Source organism: Harpia harpyja, chromosome 10 (genome assembly GCF_026419915.1).
Source record: "Harpia harpyja isolate bHarHar1 chromosome 10, bHarHar1 primary haplotype, whole genome shotgun sequence".
In the NCBI taxonomy this organism is placed as follows: Eukaryota; Metazoa; Chordata; class Aves; order Accipitriformes; family Accipitridae; genus Harpia; species Harpia harpyja.
Window position 1 is genome coordinate 7,390,607 of NC_068949.1, and position 17,528 is coordinate 7,408,134.

The 17,528-nt window shown below is 38.4% G+C and overlaps 1 protein-coding gene across 2 annotated transcripts in view; it reads left to right on the top strand.

The window, feature by feature from the left end:
- PCDH15 (protocadherin related 15) overlaps positions 1 to 17,528 on the top strand; it is a 725,853-nt gene that overhangs the window by 123,705 nt on the left and 584,620 nt on the right. Inside the window, exon 1 of one of the 2 annotated variants that reach the window (XM_052799249.1) lies at positions 8,364 to 8,419. The exons of the other annotated variant lie outside the window; for it this stretch is intronic. The gene's annotated coding sequence lies outside the window, so the exon portion shown is untranslated. Of the gene's footprint in view, positions 1 to 8,363; positions 8,420 to 17,528 lie in introns of those variants that run through there. 2 annotated transcript variants of the gene reach the window in all.

Here is a 17,528-nt window from a genome sequence, read left to right on the forward strand (position 1 = left end):
AAAACCACACTGTGTTTAGGCCTGCAGTCGTTGCTGGAAAGACTAGCATAGCGTTTCAGACAGAGATAAATCTTTCTGTGCAGGACCACTGTGTTCAGATGAGTGCATAGTTTTTAAAAACAGATCTGGGAAATAAACAGGAGTATTTGGGAACCTGTGATGACGGGAAAAGAAAACACCATGATGTGTTTAGGAGGGATTCTGCTATGCAGGCTTGTGTCAGGACCTACAATACGGTTTGCAATTTTTAATTTTTCTTTGAGGTACGTGTACATTTGTGTCTTCCTCAGAGTTAGATTGCTGTTTGGAGAATTCTCTTTTAAAGGATGTAGCCAATAAAAATGGCATTGAAGTACGTTACTAGAAAGTTACTTTAACAGCGCTTGTGAAAGGTTGGTCTTGTGATGGAGTTTTCTTTCTTTCCTTCTGCAAAATAGGTACTGGCTGGTTAAAATGAAGTGATTGTAAAAAGTATATTGGAACTTTGGGTTTCTTGTCAGCTATTGACTTGTTGCAGTCATCCTTTTTGCTTGGTTCTATTTGAAATATATGCATTTATTAGCATGTTTGTATTTGGAAAGCTGAAATCTCTGTAACACATGCAGTTTTCACCTTGGAGGTTACCTGTGTTAAGCTTAGGAGACATGGACTGTGGTGTAATAGTCCTTTCTAGTCATGTTTTTTGTTTCACAACAAAGTGTTTATCTAGCCAAAAAAGAAGCCCGAGTGCGGAAAAAAACTGTAGCTACATTGCAAGAAAAAGTGGCAAATACAAGGGGATGGGAAGGTTGTCACACCCACTTTATTATTGAGGGAGCAGTTCAGGATGTATTCTCTTTTCCTGTCAGTATAAGAATATTTTGTTTCATTTCTTTCATCTTAAATATTGTGAAGGAATGAAAGCTGTTCGGAAAATTTTGAGTAGACATCTGAAGGACAATTCAGCTTTGACTGTTGTCCTATTTGAATCACTCTTAAAGGTTCTGATTTTTTTGTTTGTTTGTTTAAGACAGAACACTTACCTATTTTCTAACGTTTTTTCACATACAGTGAAACAGAAAAGACTGCTTTTGAGTGAAAGCTATGACAACCAAATACCTGCCATCATGAAACCTGCCTCTAGCCAAAATGAAGGAGGAGGTTTTGTATATTTGCTTTAAACCCATATTCCCTATTCCATTCCCTTTTTCTTTCCTGCGCAGAAGATTTTGCTTTATAGTCATAAGGACATCGTCAAATTGAAATGTTGGAGGTGGCTTCACTGACAAGGGAATGGGAGTTGTGCCTTTGAATCTCTTCAGGGAAAACAGGAAATTGAACCCAAGTCTTCCACTTTCTGGGCGAGAGCTCTGATATTCTTACTTTTACCTTGTAACAAGGCTCAGGAGCAGCAATGTTTTAAGAGAAAATATCAAATACTAGTGCATTTTCTATAGAGCCTGGTTGTAGTGCTACATGGTAAACTTCCTAAAGACAGGATGGATCATCTCAAGGAGACACACAAGGATCTCAATTTTTGCTTCTCCAGGGCTTGTATGTGAGTGCTGAGCTGTTTAGTTCAGTCAAAACTGACATGTCCCAAGGCATTGAAAGTGGTATAGCTTTAGGCAATGAAAGGAGTTTGAAATAAAATAATGTGCTTATGAAACACAGGCAAGTGTGGCTGCTGCCTAGCACTTACCAGGAGTTTTCAGGAAATCAGTTTTGGGTTTACCTTCCTACTACTACATACTTCTGTGAACCTGACCTTTAATGAGGTGTTTTACAGCTGTCCTACTTATCATAGCATTTTTCTTCCTCACTCCTGGCAGGTTGCAGTGTTTTGAAACTGGGGACCTCTATGGACCTTCCAGACAGTCCTTCAGGCAACTTTACATGTACTTTGCTGGGGCAGATAGCACTAGCACTTTACCAGATATAAATAAAACTTCCTAATTTTTAAGTGGGTGGGCAATCAGGGATGAAATACGAGCGCTGCCTGAAGCCTCATCTCTATCAGGGCTAGCAACAGAATCCAGATATCTTGCTTTTTCATCTGTTGCAAAGATCATCTTTAAATGTTGTAACCTTCTAGTGTACCTGCATAGAATTTACTTCAATGAACTCATAATTTTTCCTTTTGATATAGAAGAAAACATAAGAATGAGTAGTTCAAATATTGTATGCTATTCTTAAAATTAATCACAGGAGTCTGAGAGTATTTACTGATCTCATTGAAAACAGAAATATTGTAATTTTAGGACTCTCTCAAAAATGAAATGAGCCATAGAGCACAGACTCTGAAGTAACAGCAATACCCCCTGTTTTGAGTCTGTGGAAATGCTGTAATAGGTCCCTTCAATGCAGCAGTGACTGGAGGTGAGTGCTGGCACTTGTGAACACTTAATTCTCTGAGTAGGCTTCCCTAGAAAACTAGTGAAGGAGGAGAAAGGCTGCTTGTACAATTTGTTCATTTCAAGGCAATTTTTATTCATTTAGTGTTATGCTTTGTTTAACAGCTTTGGTAAAGACTGGGTCATGTTAGATGTATATTGGTAATCTGCTCTATGAAAATAATTTCCAGAGTGTGCTTCCTGGCCTCAATCTTGATCATAGCATCAAGACTCTGCATTTCAGCTGTGTGCTGCCTGTGTTTCTACAAGATGATCTTTTGACAATATTATTCCAACATCTGATTTGCATGGCTTGATTTGGTTTGCTTTAAAATGGAGAGAGGCTTTTAAGAGATAGTACTGAGCATTGATTTCTGTGTGTTTTTTCTTCAGCTGCGTGCATCCATTTGAAGTTCTTTGAGTTGAATGTGAACAATTAATACTTACAGTATAGGTAACTTTGAGTGCATTTCTGATCTGCTGGTTGAGGCAAACTTTTACACAAAAGATGACAACCATGGAATTTTAGCCAGATGTTTCCCAGCATGAAATTTTCTTGTGTATCTGTTTCAGTAGCACACAGCATCTGTTGCATTTTAAAGGTGAAACTTCAATTCTGTTGGCCTGTCATATGAAACGTTCTTCTGTGTGCCCTAATGAACGTAGTTAATTTTTTATAGCTTTGTTTACCTATAGTATCAAGCTTCAGGAGTACAATTGGAAATGTTATAAACCGGGGGAGAAAGCATGCATTTTATATGGCTAATTCCAGTCATTTGCAGTTTCTCTCTTGTGGCAAATCTTCCTTTCCAAGCCCTCGCTCCAGTAACAGCCTTTAAACTTTTAATCAACAAGCATAGCAAAGAAGCCGTATTTTGTATGTCTCGCCATATGTGCACAGAACCATATATCTGCAGATGACAAGCTTGGAAAGTGACACACTCCTTACTATAAGTAGGAAACAAATGCAAACCCACGTGATTATGACTCGTCATGAAAACATCCTCCAAGGCCGGGTGTTATCTGAAATCAGAAAATAAGCTGTCACAATATCACATATTAGAATAAATGAACAATGAACTAGTTCAACAGAATGTTTTTCTATGACTGGAAGGAGCCTTCACGATCGTTGCAATGGTTGTTGCAAGTTGTATTGTGTCTGCTAAGTACAGAGGAAATAACCTAGTAAGTGATGTGTCTAAAAACTGGGAGGTTGGAAGGGTGTGGGTAAGGGGGTGTCCAGAGTTACATTATTTAGCTTGCTTTCTGGAGATCCCTGCCTACATTCAGTGATAGCCATTCAAGTTTTTCTTTATATGTTTATATTTTTGTTAAGGATAAATAAGCCACAAAATATTTTACCAAAACATGTACGAGTATGGCTTTCTGCACTGGCAGGTTTCCGTATAAATTATATTGATGATTTGAAAGCAGAGCTGAAACCAGGTGTTAAATTGACCTTCCTGAAAAAAAATCCTGCAACATTATTCTGTTAAAGTGACAAAACAGAGCTGATGTTATAGATCACAACATCAATCACATGAGAAGCTGCCATTAAGAGTTCAATATTTAAAAGTTCAGCAGTTCATTGTTGAAATTTGGTAAGGCAAAGCTAGGTCACCAAATGTATGAGAACTTGAAAAAAAGGATATATGTAATTACAACCATGCTCTGAAAAATAAATGACTGCGGACTGCTACTTTAGAATTAGGTCATGATTTTTTTTGAAGTTAGGCATCCCAAAATGTTTGTGGTCATTATATTATTTAGTGGGATAGTATTACTTAAACCCTTCTTTTCTTGATTCTGTAAATACATTTTTAAAATTAGACTAGATATGTTGAGTATTAAAGAATAAGTTCTCACATTTATGATCTTGTAAGTTTGCTGAGTGTTTGTGTCTCATGGCTTCTCTGCACAGTTAGAGCTGTTTGCTGTCTCTCTGAGGTGCTTTCATTACTGCACTTGCAAAAGAAATGTATTTAAAAAACCTTGTGACCAGTCTAGAAAATCTGATTAATACAAAAGCAGGTTTAATTTTTTGTATTTCTTCCTTTATTTTTTTTTTAAATCAGGAGATTCTGGATTCGAAATATGGTCTCAAGGTAGTATGCTATACACCCAGTTCATGAGGAAAATCCAGGCATTCAGATACATTTGTATGATTCCCTGACTAATTCAGAGTATGTAAAATCAAGATTTTATTATTTTAAATTTATTACCTTCAGAGTTATAAAAGAAATTGTCAAATTTGAACTGAATGTAATAACTGCAATATTTAGGTGTGTCTGCACTGAAGACTGGAGTATAGATGAGAAATACCCAAGCTAAAGAAAAGTGTAAAAGACAGCCTGTATGTGATCTCCCACAGGCAAGTTTCATTAGGCTCCTCTGGCATTGCCTTTGCTGCTGTCCTGTCAACCCCTCAGGAAACGGCAATGAAAACTTGTACTTCATAGCCTTTCATATTCGGTAGATTGAACGTATTTCTTACACATGGTCACCCGTGATTACCACCTATGGTTACTAGTGAAATTCCAAACACTGCTGTTTTCCTTATTATTCCTCTGTAGTCAGTATACATTATTGCTCTCCGCTTGTACATCCCCCAGACTCCGTCACGTGTGGGAAGTGCAGAGCCTGGAGGAGGGATGTGAGAGCAGAAGGGCTTCTCGCTGTCAGCGGTGCCCAGAGACCACAGGAAGATTCCAGTATTTGGGTTACACAAGACAGTTGATCAGCAAGCCAGCCAGCTTTTGATAAAAGATTTTTTTCGTGCTAATATTTCATGAGCCATTGCTTTTATACCCTCTATTTCATAGTAGGAGTTTGCAAGCTTGAGATATGAAATAAATAGCAATTTTTAAAAAATGTTATTCAAAGAAAATGTCCTTCCTTAAGGCTCTGAAAAGCTACAGGAGGGATAGGTCCCACAACCCATACTATCAAGAGTAGAACATAACTGTTTACATTTTGTTCAGTAACTGGGAAATTCTGGAAGGGGCTGTGTGGATGAGTGGAGGTGTATATGCATATGTGGATTTTATTATGTCTGATAATTTTTAGTCCTTTAAGGAGCTAATAATACTTAGAACTGGGTTGGTGTTGAATTCTTGTAGAGCAGAAAAATAGCAGAGGAAAACAACTTTTTCATTATTTTGCCTTCTGTTAGGTTATTCCTTGTGGTGAGGTTGTTCAGGAAGTGCTTAGCCAGAGCTGTTACTGATGTCTTTGATACTAACTCTGCTTCTTTCTTTATTGAGTCGTCAACCTTTGTTTCAGCCTCCTATGTATCTTTTTTTACTAATAGATCTTTTAAACATTACACAGTGTCACACAAAAAGAAGAGAGAAATTTTGGCAGCTTTAGCCCTGTCGAATGTCACTTGCGCTTAGTTTTGAAGGAAGACAGGCTTCATGGTAGGAGAAGAACATCAAAGCTAACAGTCCTGCAGTGGTACTGACACCTGTTTTTGTGACAAAGTTAGAGTCAAGCCTTAGTTTTAGCTTGTCAACACTCTGTGTGTTGTACAGTGACAACGGAACTATATTGGAAATGAGACGTATGTGACCACTAGAAGCAAAGAAAGAGATGAAAAGAAGCATCAGTAGAGTTAAATCATATTTAAACTTACAGTTCAGGTTGATAGTGCATAAATACTCCAGAGGAGAACCCCTGGAGTGGGTATTTGTATGCATAATACAAAATAGGAGCTTTGTTAGCCTGATGCAAGGAGAAAGATACACAAAATGTGCGTGGTCTGTAGCTAATAAGGCAGTTTTTAACATGATAGTAGGAAATTGGAGTCATAATTAAGTGATTAGAATTGCATGAATAATTTGTGTGTTGCATAAAGTGGTAAATAAGTAAAATCTCCAAATGCAAACTGCTGTGAAAATGTGTATAGACACCTGTTGTTCCAGGTGCCTAAAATGGTTTAACCATTGGATGTCTTTATAACCTTATCATTGCTATTGTTTGCAGAGGTCTCGCTTAGGATCAAGAGCACTAAATCAAAAGCCAGGATACTCTAAGAACAGGTGATTGGCTTTTCAGATGAGCATGACTTAGGAAACGGAACACTAATTAGACAATCCAGTGCATTTCTCCAAGGAAACCTTCAGAAACCTTTCTGAAAACCTTCAGAAAACAGGCACTTTTAAAATGTCCCTTTGTATAACTCAGTTAAGAAACCTGGTTGCAGTTGTAGATCTTGACACTACAAAAATTAGACTCCAAGCTTTTGAAAACATAACCAGCAATTGCTTTTTGGTTTTGTTCCTTTCAAGGACGTCTTTGTATATGTGCAATTAGCAGGGGGGCGGGGGGGGGGGGGGATTTCAGTTAACAGCTGGAAAGAGGAGAAGAATTGAAGGGAGAAAAGACCTCTGATTTCTGTTATTGGGAAGAAATACCAGCTATGTATCAGACAAGATTTATTAAAGCTGCTATGAAAACAGAGTTACTGTTTTGAAGAGAATAACTAATTTCTGACTTGTCTTTTGTATTGTCTTGTGCAAGTTGCATGTGGTTTAGATAGATTCTCTCTGAGCAGCGAGATGGATGGAATGACCTCCCAACACCTTTTCTGTAATATGATAGACTGTTGCTGGTGTGAGGAGTGGTAGAGTGGCACGTCAAGATATAACTGCCTTGATGATGAAAATTTACCACACTGAGCATAAGCGGATTTGAATCTCAGAATACACGATAAAATAGAGAGCAGGTAGTTATTCAGAAATCCAGACAGCATAGCCCTTGCCTCCCCAGTAAGATCATTATTTGCCTGTGCTGTGAGCGGGGACGTAATTCAGAGCTAATGGATCCTTGATCTTTAAGCTTGCATACCCACACGCACTGCCATACACTACAGCAAATCTGAACGTAATCTAGCTACACTAGGTTTACACTGTGCTTGAACTAGTCAGGAAAAAATACGTATGGATTTAGCTGAAATTTTTGTCAGCTCAGATGTTCTGAGGGTGGTATAGACACAGGCCAAAAGAAAATTTTTATAGGAGGAAAAGCCACAGGAGGTAAAGCACCTTTATTCATATTGGTGAGAGAAAGAAGAGGTTACTTCTGGATTCTTTGTAAAGATTGTTGCTTGAGTCTCCTTCCAAGGCTTTGGCTACTTGAAGTCATCCCAATAGGGAAGGGTTAGGTCATACAGGCCAGGAGAAGACTGAATGTTAAATGCAGTCCAACACTTATGGACACCTCTGCATTTGATCACCTAGAATTTGCAACTTTGTAAAAGCATCTCTGTGAGGGTTGGGTAGGTACTTTCCCTGATGTGGAGGGACCCTGCCATAAGTGGGAGAAATCAAGAGTTGTTTTCAGAACCAGAGGCCCAAAGTTCCTATGTTCCCCTTTCCTGTCTATGAAATACTCACAGAGAGATGGAAATACTTAAATGCAGTTGTTAGGATGTTTTAAAAGGAAGCTGGTACCAGGACCTCCTAATAGCTTCTATAGTCCAGTACACAGATGGATAGAAAGATCCGTTAGCAATAGTATAATTTTCGATTTAATTGTAAGACCTATTTATCTTTTACATACATTTACTTACAACTCTGCTATAGAATTGATTTACTGTGTTCCTTTTCCGATTACCATCCTGACACCCAGGTCTGCCTTGCAAACATGCAAAGACAAAAATGTTTGCTAGCAGCTCTTGAAGGAAAACAATTTTAGATCAAATGTTTTACTAAAATATCCTGCATAGCTAAACTTATTATTAGGTTAGGGGAAACCTAGGACTGGAAAAGAAATAATACTGTCATTAGTTGAAGAAGAACGTATACCTTAATTTTTGTTGTTAAACAGTCTCAGTGTTTCAAAGTTTCTCACACACATGCTTATAGAAGATGGGTGAATGGTAAAAAGTGCTGTGAAATACCACAAAGGACATGTGTTACAATAGTACTAGTAACTAAGTTTTAAAAATGTGTTTTATTTCATTTTAGATGTGAGAAACTGAGGAAACTGTAGAAGGTTTATGTGAGTGAAATACCTTCAGTGAAGGAGAACCTGCATTTGGCACAGTATGTTGTCCTTTTTTTTTTTTGGTTTTCCTCATAAAGAGTAGAAAAAATATTTTGAATTATCATAATTCAAAATGAGTGAAAGTAGACTTCAAATTAATGAAGTAAATTTATTCTTTCAGATCCTAATCAGTAAACCTTTTACATATAATTCATCATCTTATACTTATTCATGGTTAACAATTGCAGTAACTTTTTTTTAATTTAAAATGATAAAAAGAAGTTGAGATTTGACATTTAGGATACACAAGTTTTAGAGACTGAGGTTATCACTGATTTTTGTGCAAATGTGTATAAGCATTGGGAATTCACCAAGAAGTTTTATTTGTCATTTCTGTCTTTGGGTATTTCAGTAATGATTGGGAAAATACATAAACACTCCACCTGCGTTTCATGTCAGATATTTTCCAATAAAGGTGTCAAATAAATGGTTTTGAATAACTTCAATATATATTGAAACAACAGATATAAAGTCAATGAATGGGAGAAGCAACTGGAAATCAGGAAAAAATATATTGAAGTAATTTCAAGAAAAAAAAAAATGGCAGAGGGGAACATGCCAGCATTGATAATATGCATAGTGATTATCATTAAAATAATGAACTGTACTTCTATTTTCAGGGTTCATTAAAAACATCTTGAGCATAGAGCCTCTGTCATACTTTTCTTGAGAAACGTTGCTGACACATCAGTGCTGTATTTTGCAGGGCTATACTCCTGTACCCTTACAATCTGTTGGCAGTGGCAAGGTTTCTCGGGGAGCTGCTCGTATATGCCACACTTCACCCTCTGCGGATGGCAGTGCGTGATGGAACTTAACCTCCACATGCTCTCAGATTTCTTTATCTGCAGCACACATGGTTCCAAAGGCTCCAAATAGGCTACTCTAAATAATCAACTTGTTAAAATAAAACAAACGGACTCCAGTGAAGAGTCAGACGTTGATGCTAGCATCATCCTTGTATGCACTCACTTTGACTTTGGAAAAAATGAGCTAAAAAAAAGGAGATGTATTTCTATCTAATACACCCAAATTCTTCCACGTCTTGTGCCTCAAACACAAAAGAGACTAGAAACGTCAAACAAATGACCTGACAATTACCAGTGTTTGGTCAGTTTCTGAGGTAGGGTGAGCTGTCATGTGGGCCAGTGGATGTCCTTCAAGGTACCGGTGTTGCTGATAAAACCGTAAGTGCGGTGTCCTGTCCTAGGGCTTAAGTGTCATTGTGTGTTGTGCCTCATACTTGTCTCACACCTTTTAAAGTGAGATGCCCAAATCAATGCTGCTCTTCTCTCACATATCTGGGATTTTTACATGATATTACTTATTATCTGCAATATGTATCCAGCTAACAATTTCATTCAGTGGAGGGACCCTGTCTTGTAACTACAGCTGCTTGTAACCCGTGTTTTCACAGGGCAGAAGTATGCTATGTCAGTTGTGAAGTTCCTGCACTTGCTGGTGGGGCTTCTCATCTACATCTCTTTTTTTTTTTTTTTTTTTTTCCCCCCCCAGTTCCTAAACAATTATTTATACATCTAGCATGTGATATGCCATACTCTTATACTTTTATCTGATGTTTTGAAGAGTATATCCAGAACGTCTGGTATATCCTGGTTTTGTATTAGCTGTAGCAGAGGAGAACAGTATTTGTACTCCCAAGGTTGGCATAGGCAAATGGCAGCATATGGTGTGTGAGCAGTTTCTGTGAAAAGTGACTTTCTGTAAATGAAACCATGAATCTTTCGCACCTATGGACACACACTAAATGCCAGGCATTGAGTGTTCTTGTTGGTGTTCGCTAATCTGCGTGTGTAGCCACCTATGTTATTTTCTCATGGAATTTCATTTTGATTTCCAGCAATTTTAGTTCATCAGATCTCTTTCCTTGTAGGATTTTGGATTCCTTGAAATGAGCATATTTGAACACTGTGCACTCTCTGCTGTGTTTGAGGGCTGGGTGCCTTTCTTTTTGGTCGGTAAACTTTACCAAGGTTTAGTTGTCCACTGTCCAATCATTTTCTCTGAGAAATTTGATTCTGTTAGTCATTGAGTTTTCTAAAATTTCTGATATCAATTATTTGCTCTTTAGCTTTATATTAGCTGTGTTTGTACTTTGTGCCTGTATTTTCTGTTTGAATCATTATTGATATGTTTCCTTTTTTTTCTGGCATCGAGAACATTATTTGGAGCAAATTTCCTTGACAGAGTATGTTCTCATACTTAGCTACTTTGCCTGAATTAAAAGGAAATACTGGAAATAGCAAATTCATTAGAACAAGCCTCTCTAAAGATACAGTTCCCAAATCCCAGCCTCCAGTCACTCATATCTGCAACTCCTCTGCTTCTTTTAGACTAGAGAAAGCAAAGCAGAAAGATTGGACATAAAGAACAAAGTATTCCTGGATTTTGTTTTTTCTTCCTTTGTTTTGTTTTACTTTCATCTAAAAATATAAATGTCTTCCTTTTATGTGGGTTGTATTCATGGCAGCTGAGGACCTTAGTTAATTCAGACTTATGCCAAAGGGATCAAATCAAGTTGTATGTGGAGGGGACAAGAATTTCTTTAGGTCAGAGATGAAAATCTGTTTGTAACCTGCAGTCTAAGAACAGGAAGGAAAGTTTCCAGACATCCGTGAGGACTACCACCTCAAAAGCATATTCAGTATAAGGAAAGACTTCAAGGATTTGAAAAGGAGATTTATCAGTTTAAAAAAAACCAAAGAAGTGGTATTTTTGTTGTTGGAAAATTTTGATCTCCAAAGCAAATCAAAGAGAAACAAACTTCAGCCCTGTACATCCAGAGAGAGCAAGGTGAGCAATGGATAAGTTGGAAGTGGGTGGAGGTAAATGTAATTGGAAATGCCCAAAGCACAGCACATTTCATAGATGATTCTGTCTATCTGTAGACCTACTGTATTTGGACTTCAGAAAGTACTTGTTATGTTCTCACATGAGGAGTTACTAATAAAACTACAAAAGATATTGATTAAGTTGAGTATTGTTCAGGGAGTAGGAAGCTGGCTGGAGCAGCGATAGCAGCGGTGTGATAGGAACCGAACTTCCAGAGGTTGTTTGCAAATAGAGAAAATAGTTCATTAACTGTGGAAATTATATGCAGGTCATCACAGAAATGAACTTTTACAAACAGCCTTTCAGGAGGGGCTGGGGAAAGCACAGGCACAGAAAATGTTCTTGTGTTTTAATATATAGCTTGATAAAATTAGGAAGTGTTTAGCTGATGACTATTGAGTAGTGGCAGGGGACTGCACAGGGAGTCCTGGGAGGTCTATTCCAATCCTTTATTCCCTGCCTGTCCACTTTGGGATGATGCATTGGCTGTTCCTGTTTACAGGCACTTGGCAGTCTTTTACGCTCTGTCACATACAGTGCCTTACCCTGAAAACAGCAGGAAAAATGGAGGGATGATGTTCTCATTGTGCTGAACTGGAAATATATTTAAAAGGTAACAACTTTTTTGATAAAAAAAAAAAAAAAAAAAGACAACCCCCCCCCACCTCACAAGAAAAGAACCATATTACATTTAGAATACGCTTTTCCCTGTACCCAAATAGGCTTTTTTTCATTTCAGGAACAATTTGATTCAGAGAACACAGAACTTCCAAAAACATGAAGACAATGTAGGCCTGAACTCAATTTCCATGGAAGTTAATGGAAAAATTTCTAGGAACATTTTGTCAGATCCTAGAAAAGTGAAAATGATAAGATAAAATAGGGCAGTTCAGTAATCCCACTGGGGGAAGATCATAATCTCCGTAAAGATAAGGGTATTCATTTTCACTGACATTTGTTTTATGAAATGCATTGAATCTGTTTCTTCCTTGGTGTCTTACGTGATAATCAGATATACTGGGGAAGAGCAAGAGCTTCATGTAGCTGTCGATACAGTTCAGAAAATTCATATGTATTCTGTTTTAAGAAAAATGAATCATAGATTATTTTTTCCCTTTCTAGAAATATCAGAGAATAGAAAAGTGGCATACTTTAATATTTTGTGTACATACTGAACCATATTTTTAGGCAGCAATAAAAGAACTGTATTATGGATTCACTGTGTGCCATAGTTATGTATTGTTATAGGATGTATGGCTTTCCTCAGTATGACATTTTTCCCCTCAGTATCAGCCGCATGCCAGTATCTCTTCCTATCAAAAGGTCATTCTTCATATACAGAGGTGCGAGATGGAGCTTAGGGTAGAGAAGATTGAGCAGCTTTGTCTTCTATTGTCCTCCAAACCAGAAAACACGGAGCTGCAGCCTGTCCTTTCGAGTTGTGTTCTCTACAGAGGTGTGCAGCCATTCACAGCAGTAGTGGGCATGGCTTCCTTCTGTTACTGAGGTCCTTTTTTTTAGCCACCCATTCGGAGAAGAAGACGTAATTGCTTGTAGGTTAGTTCATTTCAAAACCTCAACACATGGCCTCTTGTTTTTCAGTCAGTTGCTTTTTCTAAAAGCATTCACATTAATCTGACCCTTCTCCAGGGTTTGGTTCATGTCAATACGATTTGCACTTGATCTCCCTCTTTTGCCTTGCTAGGAGCCAGCTCCTAATCTTTTGTTATATGACTCACTCTACAAAGCTCTGAATACTTTTGCTTGTCCTTTGCTGCACTTGCAAAGTCTTTGCAATGTTCTTTTGATCATTGTAGTTTTTAGTAGGCTAAAATATTATGTTATTGACACATATTCTTCTGCTGGGAGAAGTCACATGTGCCAGTCATTTCGGAAAACTAGAGACTCCAATTAGGCATACGCAGTGAGACACTATTTTCTCTCCATTTATCTTTGCTATTTGCCACTAAATTTATAATGGAGATTTTGTTCCTGCTTCTACTGTTTAACTGCAGTACGGTTAAATTGGGGAAGGATTTTCTTTTGTCTTTCATGTGTTAACAGCTCTGAGAAGATTTAAAGGGAAGTTTTCCCTTGCACAGTTGTGCTTATTCATGCCTTTATATTATCATTGTTATGGTTTTCCATTCTGTATCTTTTATTTGCTCTTTGGTGTGGTCTTTAGCCCACTCCCTGCAAAGATCACTTGTTTTTACTGTTACAGAGTTTCTTACAGAAGTAGGTATGCGTAAATTGTCTCTTTATATGGTCCTAACCTTTATTCACGTCTGGGATTCAAGGGTTACGTTCTTTTGCTCCCCAGTAGATTTCTCATGAGAATTTTTGCAAGTCACTGTGTTCGATGTAATGTTGCTTTAGGCTTACTTAAACTTTAAATTCTTGTGTTATGATGCTAGGCCTTCAGATTATTTTTCATGTGATACATAGAATCATAGAATGGTTTGGGTTGGAAGGGACCTGAAAGATCATCTAGTTCCAACTCCACTGCCATGGGCAGGGACACCTTCCACTAGACCAGGTTGCTCAAAGCCCCATCCAACCTGGCCTTGAACAATTCCAGGGATGGGGCATCCACAACCTCTCTGGGGAACCTATTCCAGTGCCTCACCACCCTCACAGTAAAGAACTTCTTCCTAATATCTAATCTACATCTACCTTCTCTCAGTTTAAAGTCATTACCCTGTGTCCCATCACTACATGCCCTTGTAAAAAGTCCCTCCCCATCTTTCCTGTAGGCCCCCTTTAGGAACTGGAAGGCTGCTATAAGGTCTTCTCAGAGCTTTCTCTTCTCCAGGCTGGACAACCTCAACTCTCTCAGCCTGTCCTTATAGGGGGGGTGCTCCAGCCCTCTGATCATTTTTGTGGCCCTCCTCTGGACTCCCTCCAACAGGGCTGTGTCATTTTTTATGATAGGGGCTCCAGAGCTGAATGCAGTACTCCGGGTGGGGTCTCACAAGAGATGGAGTAGAGGGGGAGAATCAACTCCCTCAACCTGCTGGTCATGCTTCTTTTGATGCAGCCCAGGATGCCATTGGCTTTCTGGGCTGCAAATGCACATTGCTGGGTCATGTTGAGTTTCTCTTCAACCAACACTCCTAAGTTCTCCGCAGAGCTGCTCTCAACCCGCTCATTGCTCAGCCTGTATTTGTGTTTGGGATTGCCCCAGCCCATGTGCAGGACCTTGCACTTGGCCTTGTTGAACTTCGTGACGTTCACACGGGCTCACCAATCAAACCTGTCAAGGTCCCTCTGGATGGCATTGCTTCCTTCCAGCATGTTGACCACACCACGCAGCTTGGTGTCGTTGGCAAACTTGCCAAGGGTGCACTCAATCCCACTGCCAATGTCACCGACAAAGATGTTAAACAGCACCAGTCCCAGCACCAACCCCTGAGGAACGCCACTCATCACTGGTCACCACTTAGATGTCGAGCCATTGACCGCAACTCTTTGAGTGTGACCATCCAGCAAATTCCTTATCCACCAAGTGGTCCATCTGTCAAATCCATGTCTCTCCAATTTAGAGACAAGGATGTTGTGCAGGACAGTGTCAAATGCTTTGCACAAGTCTAGGTAGATGATGTCCATTGGTCTTACCTTATCCACCAATGCTGTAACCCCGTCATAGAAGGCCACCAAATTTGTCAGGCTCGATTTGCCCTTAGTGAAGCCATGTTGGTTGTCACCAATCACCTCCTTATTTTTCCATGTGCCCTGTCATAGTTTCCAGGAGAATCCACTCCATGATCTTGCCAGGCACAGAGGTGAGACTGACTGGCCTGTAGCTCCACAGGTCTTCCTTTTTTCCCTGTATGAAAAATATGTATTCAGTAAGGCATAAAATTACTCAAAGAAGGTCGGTTATAGAGTGTGTTAGCCTGGGATGTTAGATGAGTTTCACATTATAAAATTTAAAATAGCATATGTAAAGACTATATTTAATAATGTGTACTATCATACACTTTAAAGTCATTGGGGGATTTATAGGAATTGAGGCACTCTAATACAAAGTTGATTTTCTCTCAAGGGAAAAGATATAGTCCGTGTTATATCATGTCTTTTATTTCTTCATTATTTACATGAGCAATGGCAGTCTTTTACGTAGAGGAAGAAGGTATTTGGTAAAGGTACTTCATAAAGTTTGTGAGTTCTGGTTATGTGGTATGCCTTTTATTTATGATAGACATCAGATTAGCTACCTCCCTTTGAATCTTTCTTTTTTATGATTGTGTCTCCATTAATCACATACTTTTGGGGAGAGGTGAAAATTACTTCTTAGAGTGATTGTCCCTTGAAGGTAGTAGTTATAAACAACCTACTCAGCTTGTTTTCCTCAGTTATGGGAGTTACCTTGTCTTTTTCTCGTTGACTGTCTGCAATTAAAACCAAAATGGACAGCTGAGAGCTGTATTTGCAGGTCAGGCAAATGAACTGCCTCCCCTGGGGACACTGTGGTTTTAGTTGGATAGTAACTGCTATCAAGGTTATTAAAGATTAGAGGGGTTTTGTATAACTGAATTTTGTGGTTTATGGCAACACATATGCCAGCAGTGGGTTGTGCCTACTTTGCTGAATTGTAGACTATTTGCTTAATTTCATATGTCTGAAGTTTATAAAGGTTGTGAAATGTATTGCTATTTTTTTTAAAAATATATAGACTGAGAAAATGGCAAAAGGAAAATAAACTTGACTCCTGTTCAGCTTTTGCCTCCTCTCAGGACCTTTATCTTACCCATGTGCTTGGCATTTTTAGAGCCGGTTAAATAGAGAAGTTTCTTTACTGCATTAATGTCCTCACTTTGTGTGCCTTCTATGAATGTTCCCTTAGATGTTGTTGGAAAATACCTAGGCCAAAGTCATATTCTCTTCTTCCTTCTCTGGAGCGAGTGTTTTCATATAGAAAATGAGGCTGAGATGGTTTGATACTTTATTTCATAAGAAAAGGCAAGTAAACAGTCGGTTTCTAGTACCATGATCCGCTGTTACAGAAGAGAGGAACCCAACTGATAAGAATTTATTATAGAAAGGACATTTAAGCTGGCTCATTAGGATAAGTCTAAACTACATGAAAGCATGTGTTTTGTAGCAGTTGACTCAGAAGCTTCAGAATCCTTTTGGAAGACTCCTGTGTGGTAGCATTCATGCAAAGCTGTGTAATAATTTAAGGACAAAAATATTTAGATTGGTTTCACAAAACCAGTCTTCACAGAAAGCAAGTTCTCTGAAGAAAGCTGTTCTATTATGCACTTAAGTAGCTATGACATTAATCATTATGTCATTAATATTATGACAATAGTTTTTATCATCATTTCATCTTTTTTAATCTCTCTGCTGCAAGATGTAAGAATTAAAACCAATCAGTTAGACTCACTGTTTTCTAGTATATCTTCAGAGATGGTTGATTTTTATATGATGTGCAGAATTCAGTTCTGTCAATTAATACCAGATTTGTGAGCAAGTTTAGTTGTCTTCTCATTCTTGGTTTGTCACACAGTGTTGTGTTTCTCCATGTTGCAATTCTTTTTAATTTAGGCCCTTGCCTTTTCCTACTCTGTCAGGTGTTCCCAGTGGAAGATTAAAATTGTGGTTTGCTTACTGTTGACTGGACAATGTGAACTTGTTATCTTTGGGTCCTCCAGCTGCTGTTGTGGTATTAGTTGGGTTGAATTACCCTGGGATTAGCTGTGGTGTCCTTACACAGCTGTAGCTTTTGTATTTGAAGGATATTGGAGGGCTGAAAGAGAAGGGTTAGGTAACTGCTGTTCTGCCTGATTCCCTATCTGTGTGGTCGAACGACATGGCTAGAGAAAATCTGTACATCTGTCTTGAGCTCCTCACAGGGCAAACGGGGCATTTTTAGTGAGCACGGATCTTCTCCTGACTGATGGTAATTAAGTGGCAGATGGGTTTGTTTATGGGCTTAAAAATGGTTAAATAAAAGCATAGTGTTAAAAGGATGATGTTATCAAGGACAAAGAGTTTATAAAATTTAACAGATGTGGGGTTTAATTGTGTGGCACCAGCTTAGAGCTTTACTGGAGGACATTTGTAGATAATACTAAGGCAAATGAGTGTATGCATTGTAAGCATATGGGTGTAGAGATAAGGCTCGATTTGCATATTTCTTTCATTTTAGTTTCCTTGTTTTCAAAAGTTGCATTTGAGGACAAGAGCAACACTACTTTTGTATCGGCTAAGTTACTTGCCATTTGGTTTAAAAGTTTTTTCATAGAA